Source organism: Hibiscus syriacus, unplaced genomic scaffold (assembly GCF_006381635.1).
Source record: "Hibiscus syriacus cultivar Baekdansim isolate YM2019G1 unplaced genomic scaffold, ASM638163v2 tig00000340_pilon, whole genome shotgun sequence".
Classification (NCBI taxonomy): domain Eukaryota; kingdom Viridiplantae; phylum Streptophyta; class Magnoliopsida; order Malvales; family Malvaceae; genus Hibiscus; species Hibiscus syriacus.
The window spans coordinates 2,498,527-2,507,656 of record NW_024061783.1 but is presented as its reverse complement, the minus strand read 5'-3'; the positions used below and the strand labels follow the sequence as shown (position 1 = coordinate 2,507,656).

General features: G+C 38.6%; 1 pseudogene; it reads right to left on the bottom strand.

Moving 5' to 3' along the window:
* Positions 1 to 622: 622 nt before the first annotated feature.
* On the bottom strand, positions 623 to 8,887 carry LOC120187705 (annotated as a pseudogene).
* Positions 8,888 to 9,130: the final 243 nt, after the last annotated feature.

Genomic DNA, 9,130 nt, shown 5'->3' with positions numbered 1-9,130 from the left:
TGATCCTTGCACGGTTGGTAAGCTGCAATCAATTTGAGCTGTATAATTCACGTTAAAGGCTGTAAATTTTTCAACCGTTGAACGCTGCAATAATACAACACTAATTGCTGCATGCAACAGCTGATTTTACGCTACGCCAATGCAGCTATGATAACAAGAGGGGACAGTCTCGAAGCTATGGCACGAGGGAGCAGCTATGGCTCGAAGCTAGGGCACGAAGCTATGACACTTTGCAGCTCAAATCATGCTGCAATAATGCAGTTATTATAGCTGCATGCATGAGGTCTCCTGAGCAGCTGCAAGAGGAATCACACGCGAGGAGAGGATTGTATGGCGACCTACAAGGTCGCCCGGAGTACTTGGCTACCTATGCTTGGGACGTGCATGTGCCATGCAACACGTTCATTCTCTACGTGTGTTTGTTTGGAAGCTGGCCATGTAGTAGGTCGCCCGGATGGCATGGACGATCAACACTGTGGATTTTACCCCATTTGAGCAATTAATCTGGAGAGTGCATTATCTCGTGAAATAAAAACGTTCGAGAAATTTATCTCGTGAATTTTGCCCCCTAATAATGCTTTAAATATGAACCCATTTTGTTTATAATTGTAAAACATTGATGAAACACACTTCAAGCTGAGTATTACATCTCCTTTCATTGTTCAACTGTCACACACGTATATAACTACAACGAGGTTCGACCATTAAAGGTGTCATGAGGTTTCTGCATTACCTGAACCGACTCCCAAAGGTTGAATTCGCGCTCCAGACTCCATGTAGACTCGTTCTGGTTGTTGAGAGTGGAGGTATATTCCTGAAAGTACCCGTTGTAAGCTATCAACGATATTACGGCCCTAGAAATGAAAAGCGAAAACAGTTGAGTATATCCGAAAACCATGTACATTGACGCATGCAACTCTCAAAAAATGCGTAATGTACTCTAAGACACTCCCTTAAAACCCCTACCTCCTTTCTTTGTAGGCATTATTTCAATGTTATGATTGAATAACGAAAGGAAACCATAAATGAATGCAGAAGAAAACTTGAGACACATCGAGAACCGACCTACACAATGCAATCTCGGATGAGGACGAATCAGCCAATCTGTCCACCTTGCGTACCAATGCATAGCTGTACAAGAGAAATGCAACTTTATAGCACAAATATGTTGTGGATGGTCATCTAGTCAAAACCATATCTAACAAGGAGGGGCAAGTATTGCTAAGTTAGGGATAGGTTTTTGTTGTGTTGTCTGCAGATTGTTATGGTCATTTTGTAGATGATTCTGGTTGTGTTTGGTTGTAATGTACTCTTGCTGTACTTGGTATTTAAGTAATAAAATTTTGACACTCTTTTCTCCTTTCAATGTCCGTTAAGCTATTTTCGTAGCTTAATGTTGGGAAATAAACCAAGTAACAAGTAATTTCCCTATAGTCAGATTTGTGAGAATACGAAATAAAAGCGGAAAATAATACCCGAAATTGATAACGGAGTTCAGCCAATTGTGCTTACGTCTCCGGACTGCTGCAGATCTTTTACTAAGAGAGAAAATTTACAGGTGTTTACAAAACACTCACTACTCACAAGAAAGCTCTCTAGTATTGGGAGAAAGAAATGATTTTTGGGATGGTTTTGATATTTATAGTTGAAATTAAGGACTTAATCTTGTAAATACCCTAAAACCTAGGGATTAATTATGATTATCCCATTATCATTTTTCAACAAACATCTACCAAACTTTGAAAAACTATTTTTCAAAGAAACATTTACCAAACTTTGAAAACCACTTTCAAAGAAACATTTACCAAACTTTGAAAACTATTTTTTCAAAGTTGGTTACCAAACTTGAAAACCATTTTAATACTTTCAACAATCTCCCACTTGAAGACTGATTTTAATCTGTCTTCACACCTCGATCATTGCAACAACTTTTCTAGTCTTGTTACTCTAGCATGCCAACTGAAGTTGAACACAACTTCAGTTTGTATGTAGTCACCGTCTTTGTCAACATGTCTGCCGGATTTTGAGCTCCACTGATCTTTTCAAGTTTCAAAATCCATCTTCCAGAAGAGACTGGATAAAATGATATCGCAATTGTATGTGCTTTGTCCTGGAATGAAAAGACGGATTCTTTGCTAGATGTATAGCACTTTGACTGTCGCAATACAAGACATTGTTTTCTTGTTTCTTGCCTAACTCTTCCAAGAAACTTTGGAGCCAAACCATCTCCTTACTGGCTTCCGTAACAGCGACATATTCTGCTTCAGTTGTGGAGAGAGCAACTATCTTCTGTAGTTGAGAAACCCAACTCACTGCGGTTCCTCCTAGAGTATAGACATACCCTGTAGTACTCCTTCTGATGTCAACATTTCGGTTAAGTCAGCATCTACATAGCCTGTCAGTATCGTATCTCCACCTTTAAAACAAAGTGTTTTGTTTGTGGTACCCCGCAGATATCTGAGGATCCATTTAACTGCTTCCCAGTGTACCTTGCCCAGATTATTCATGTGCCTGCTAACAGCTCCCACTGCTTGAGCAATATATGGTCTGGTACAAACCATGGCATACATCAGACTTCCAATTGCTGAGGCATACGGCACCTTCACCATGTGTGCACGTTCTTCCTCCGTCTTTGGTGACTGTTCTTTGGAGAGTCTGAAATGAACACCTAAAGGTGTACTTACTGGTTTAGCATCTTGCATGTTGAACCTGGAGAGTACTTTGTTGATGTACTCAGCCTGTGATAATATCAAAGTCCCCGACTTTGTGTCTCTCTTGATCCTCATCCCAAGAATCTGCTTTGCAGCGCCCAAATCCTTCATAGCAAACTGCTTTGACAATTTTTGCTTCAAGTTTATAATCTTGCATGTCTGAGCCTGCAACGAGCATGTCATCAACGTACAACAATAAAATAATGAAGCTATTATCGAACCTTTTGATGTAGCAACAATGATCTGCTTGGCATCTGGTAAAACCATTGCTACTCATGAAACTATCAAACTTCTTGTACCACTGTCTAGGAGCTTGTTTTAAATCATACAAGCTCTTCTTCAACCTGCATACCAGTTTTTCTTGCCTACCTCTATGAAGCCTTCTGGCTGCCTCATATAGATTTCTTCCTCCAAATCACCATGAAGGAAAGCTGTCTTTACATCTAACTACTCAAGATGTAAATTCTCTACAGCTACAATTTTCAACACCAGTCTGATTGTAGACAGCTTCACGACTGGAGAGAAAATTTCATTGTAATCAATACCTTCTTTTTGTTGAAAACCTTTGACAACCAATCTTGCTTTATAGCGTTTGCTCCCATCGTGCTCTTCTTTGATCCTGTAAATCCACTTGTTATGGAGCGCTTTCTTGCCTGGTGGTAATTCAGCTAATTCCCATGTCTGATTTGACATAAGCGAGTCCATCTCATCTTTCATGGAAGACTCCCACTTGACTGAATCCTCCACTTGCATTGCTTCATCATAGCACTATGGTTCACCATTGTCAGTCAGCAACAAGTAGTGCAAAGAAGGAGAATACTATTGTGTCGGTTTAGGAATTCTGGAGGAGCGTCTCAGTTCTGGTGTGCCTGGTTCTTCCTCTTGAACTGCTTAAGGACTGATCTGAACATCATTTCCAGAAATCTCCTCGAACTCAGTAAATTCCTTTGTTTCAGCTTCGGTATTACTTGATTCAGCGGTTGACCTGTCTTTGTACATCACATTTTTATTGAAAATGACGTCTCTGCTTCTAATGATCTTCCGATTTTCGTAGTCCCAAAATCGGTAACTAAACTCATCACCACCGTAACCAACAAATACGCATTTGTTGGACTTGGCATCAAGTTTACTTCTTTCAACAGAGTTTATGTGTACATAAGAAATACAACCAAACACTCTTAAGTGTGAAAGGTTTATTTCTTTCTTGCTCCAAGCTTCCTCTGGTATTCCGCCATCCAAAGGAACTGAGGGCCCACGGTTGATCAGGTAAGCTGCAGTGTTGATAGCTTCAGCCCATAGAAATTTGGGCAATCCGGCATGTATCCTCATGCTTCTGGCACGTTCATTCAGAGTTCTGTTCATGCGCTCTGCTACGCATTCTGCTGCGGTGTTAGGGGAACTGTTGTCTCCATCTTGATCCCATTGTTTGCGCATAAATCTCTGAATCTACTATCTCTGTACTCTCCTCCATTGTCAGACCTCAACCGCTTGACTTTTAAACCATTCTCATTTTCCACCATGACCTTCCATTTTCTGAAGGTATCGAAGACTTCTGATTTCTTCTTCAGAAAATAAACCCACATCTTCCTTGTTGAATCATCGATGAAGGTGACATAATATAGTGAGCCTGCAAGAGATGGAACTGGGGATGGTCCCCATACATCAGTATGAACCAATTCTAACCTTTTTGCCTTGGGTGTCTTGCCAATCTTTGCAAAATCGACTTTCTTTTGTTTACCAAAGATGCAATACTCGCATAGTCCGACATCTACATTCTTTAGATCCGGCAGCTTCCCTTTTGACAGAAGTATCTTCATTCCTTTCTCGCTCATATGGCCAAGCCTTTGGTGCCATAGGTTTGATTTTCCATCAACATCTGCTACTGTAATGATATTCTCTAAATTTGAGGTTACATAGAGAGTATCAGTCTTCTTACCACGAGCAATGACGAGTGCTCCTTTGGTAATCTTCCATTCACAGCCTGAAAAGGTTGTACTGTATCCTTCTCCATCAAGCTGTCCTACAGAAATCAAATTTCTTTTGAGACCAGGAATATGTCTCACTCCTGTCAGCTTCCAGGTGGTCTGGTTTGGCAGCTTTAGTCGGATGTCTCCTTTTCCGACGATCTTCAAGGTTTCATCATCAGCAAGATGAACCTTCCCAAAATCACTACTGACATAGTTCTCCATGATTTCTTGGCATGGCGTGGAGTGGAAAGATGCCCCTGAATCCAAAATCCATGATTCAATCGGACTGTTGACGCTTAAAATCATAGCATCACCTGTCTCATCCGTCATGTTGGCAGATTCCTGTGCGCCGGTATTTTTCTTCGGTGCTCGGCAATCTCTTTTGAAGTGGCCCTTCTTGCCGCAATTATAACAGGTAAAATATTTATTTCCTGTTCTTGATTTTCCCCTTCTGGATTTCGATCTGCCACGATTTGAATTTCTTTCTAAAGTTCTCCCTCTGGACTCCGTGTGCAAGGCTGAGGAGGTTGATGCTTCACCCGATTCTCTCCGTCGAATTTCTTCGCTCAGTACCAGATCCCGAACATCGTCGAATTTTAATTTGCTGTTTCCCGACGAACTGCTGACTGTTGTAACAGTAGCATTCCAACTGTCTGGTAAAGATGATAAGAGAATTAAATCTCGAACTTCATCATCAAATTCAATTTCCACTGAACTCAATTGGGTTATGATTGTGTTGAGTTCATTTAGGTGTTGTGCCACCGATGCCCCTTCCGTCATCCGCAAATTAAATAATCACCTCATCAAATGAACTTTGTTTGATGCCGATGGCTTCTCATACATACTGGAGAGAGCCGTCATAAGACCCGCCGTGGTCTTTTCCTTTGCTATGTTGAAAGCAACATTGCGGGATAACGTCAGTCGGATAACTCCGAGGGCTTGTCTGTCTAGAAGAGCTCAGTTTTCATTCTTCATGCCCTCTGGTTGTTTTCCTGAGAGGGGTTGATATAGATTTTTCTGGTATAAAAAATCTTCAATTTGCATCTTCCAAAATCCAAAGTCCGCACCATCGAACTTTTCAATTTTCACCTTCCCTTCGTCTGCAGCCATCGCTCCCACTCGAATCTGGCTTCGTTTGGATCGTTTCTGACAATTTCTGCGAACCGCCGTGTATTAGAACACCTCCGTCGACAAACTCGTATCGCCGAATAGTAACCTCGCAAAAAATTGACAAAATTCACAACCCAAAAGCTCTGATACCAGTTGTTGGGAAATAAACCAAGTAACAAGTAATTTCCCTATAGTCAGATTTGGGAGAATACGAAATAAAAGCGGAAAAATAATACTCGAAATTGATAACGGAGTTCAGCCAATTGTGCTTACGTCTCCGGACTGCTGCAGATCTTTTACTAAGAGAGAAAATTTACAGGTGTTTACAAAACACTCACTACTCACAAGAAAACTCTCTAGTATTGGGAGAAAGAAATGATTTTTGGGATGGTTTTGAAGCTAAATGAGCTAGGGTATTTATAGTTGAAACTTAAGGACTTAATCTTGTAAATACCCTAAAACCTAGGGATTAATTGTGATTATCTCATTATCATTTTTCAACAAACATCTACCAAACTTTGAAAACAATTTTCAAAGAAACATTTACCAAACTTTGAAAACCATTTTTTCAAAGTTGGTTACCAAACTTGAAAACCATTTTAATACTTTCAACAATTAACAGTTATGAAGGGGTTTTAACAAGGTCTCCCATTTTTATAAAAAAAATAGTAATATATATATATAAACTCATTTAATTTAAAAGTTAAAAGGGCGATTTCAATGATCTTCATCTTCTGTGGCAATTAACCAGCACGTATTTGAGCATTGCTCAAGGAAAAGATATGTAAATTAGCGGAAACATGTGCACTTGATCAGTATTTAATCAACTTCAAGAGTTAGTTAATAGGGATCATGATTCATGAGGTTGCCCCCAGTGAAGCTGTTCCATATTGTAATAATGAGCTAACAAATCCTTTAAATCAGGTATAATGCGCTTTACCTTCAGACTCCCACAGAAGCAGCATTGTGAAGCACATGATGGTGAGCTGGGTCTAGCGCATCATTCACAGAATCGGGTAGTATCGATCCAAGAAAACTACCTGACTTTTTGCTCCTGCTTAGCAGTACAAATTTGAGAAAGGTCACATAACTCGGTAAATCATTCATATATACTTATTGGAAGACACATATGCAATGACAAAAATACTACTGTGGAAACAAGATTTATAAGATGACAAGATAATCAGTCAACCAGCATGATAAAAGGTGAAAGAATGCTGTAATTTTTAAATTCTTTTATAATATAAGTACCATATAATATGCATGTTGATTGTCAGGAACATTTTCCAGTACAAACTAGAAAGAGATTTCATTTGTAGTCCTCACCTATGATTTGTCTCAAACCTCAGAGAGAAGATTGAACAGAACCTGAAGAGCTTGTGGCTGCAAGAATATCTGGAAGTTGTAATGATGGCGAAAATGACAATGAAAATATGGTTGATGGGTATGACCCCCTCCGAAAACTGTATGACTGAGAAAGTAAAGGATGGTTACATTCCATATATGAAGCTAAAATTTAAGGGGACATAAACACTAATAGCATGCTACTAAAGGAATTCAGTTCATTACAAGTCTACATTCTAATTTTTCACCTCCAAAAGCATAATTGTAGCAATAACAACCTGCATTTACTATTATGTTTCTAGTACCAAAGACACACTTCATAAATCAAGTCCTATCAAACTGACTGAAAATGACTTGAAGGCTACATTAGCAAGTTTGTCTTTGCAATTCAGCAGCATGAGGATGTCACGTAATCTCAAGATTGCTTTCTTTTTCACAAGTAACAAGGAATAATTGTATCTCTAACAGACTCCATTTACTAAACGATCTAGTACAAAAGACACTTCATATACGAGTCTCATCAAATTCTTCTGTACCTTAGTTGCTTCTAAAACCAGATGAACTCTGATTATGGTTCCCTGTTCAGATGCTGTTGCAATGTACTTTCCATTGGTAGATAAAGCAATTGCAGCCAAAGGAGCCCGGTGAGCATCTATCTACAGTTGATTCAATAAATGAAAAATATAAAAAAGTGACAGATCTAAAGGATTAAATGGCACAAAGGAAAAAAGATCTCTTCCATTCAAGGGCAATCATACAATTGTCTATGCAATATTAAAAAGCAGAGATGTTTATATGAGTAGAAATGGTCATTTCCAGCTCAAACGAAGTTTAGATTGTTGTCCTATGAATAAATATACTTATCTGAACCAACTTAATTACTCGTTCAAAATTTTGATTATTTTCTATATCGTAGGTCAAATTTCTAGAGTATACAATGAGAGTTTATGTCACAACCTCACAGTGCAACTGAAGCTCCATGACATTGTACACTAATACAGCACCTTTGGTCGTGCTGGCAGGAAGAGCCAAAAGCAACCATCCAAACTAGGGGAGAATGCACAAAGTCCTGAATGAAAGAAAATAACAGAAAATTAAAATTATTAAAAAAAACCTTCATGAACCAAATAAAGAAAATGTTATTTGTTCAGTGAGTATTACTTGACTTGACGCTTCATAGATTAGATGCTCTCATTGTTCTTCAAAAGCCCAATGATTCAAGGAGCTTGATGATTAAAAATATGAAACACATAATCTGTTTCTCTGTCTTTTATTTGAGAATAGTCTATGATCCATTTCTTACCTCAATCTTAGTCGGTAGTATTCGTAAGAGATTTGAATTATTAACTGAAAGGATATCCAAAAATAATAAGTTAATGATTTTGAAGGACTGAAAATAACCTGGCTATAAGTAGTGATGGGCATGGTCGGATTGGGTTGAGTTTTTGATCCACCGACCCAACCCAAGAACAAGTAATCCTCCACCGAGACTCGATCTGAAATTTTTTTTAAAAAAATCAGACCCGATCCCTAGCTACAAGTAAACTTTTGCATATCTCAGAGTGGAATAATAGTCATGCTCTTGCAACAAGTTACTGTATTAAAAAAACAATTCAGACCCCAACATAACTCTACCCAAAGGAGTTCAGCGAAAAAGGAGAAGAGAGAAATTACTCTTTGGCTATGAACACAGTGCTTTGCTTGGTAAGGATGATGGAACCTTTTCAACCCAATGACAACGTACATAACCTCCATCCCACTTTATATATATCTTCTATCGAAAAATATATATCTTCAGTCTCACCGACTCAAAAATTTTATATCTTACATCCAATTCAATCCTAAAAATATATATTTTTTACCCGACTCAATTTTTTAGAATATAAATTAATTATTTCATTAAATAATAATATTTTTTAAGAAAATTTCATGAGTGACCGAGCATGAGAAGTTGAATGATGAAAAAGATGATGTTTTCCGGTCACAGTCTCAGTCTCA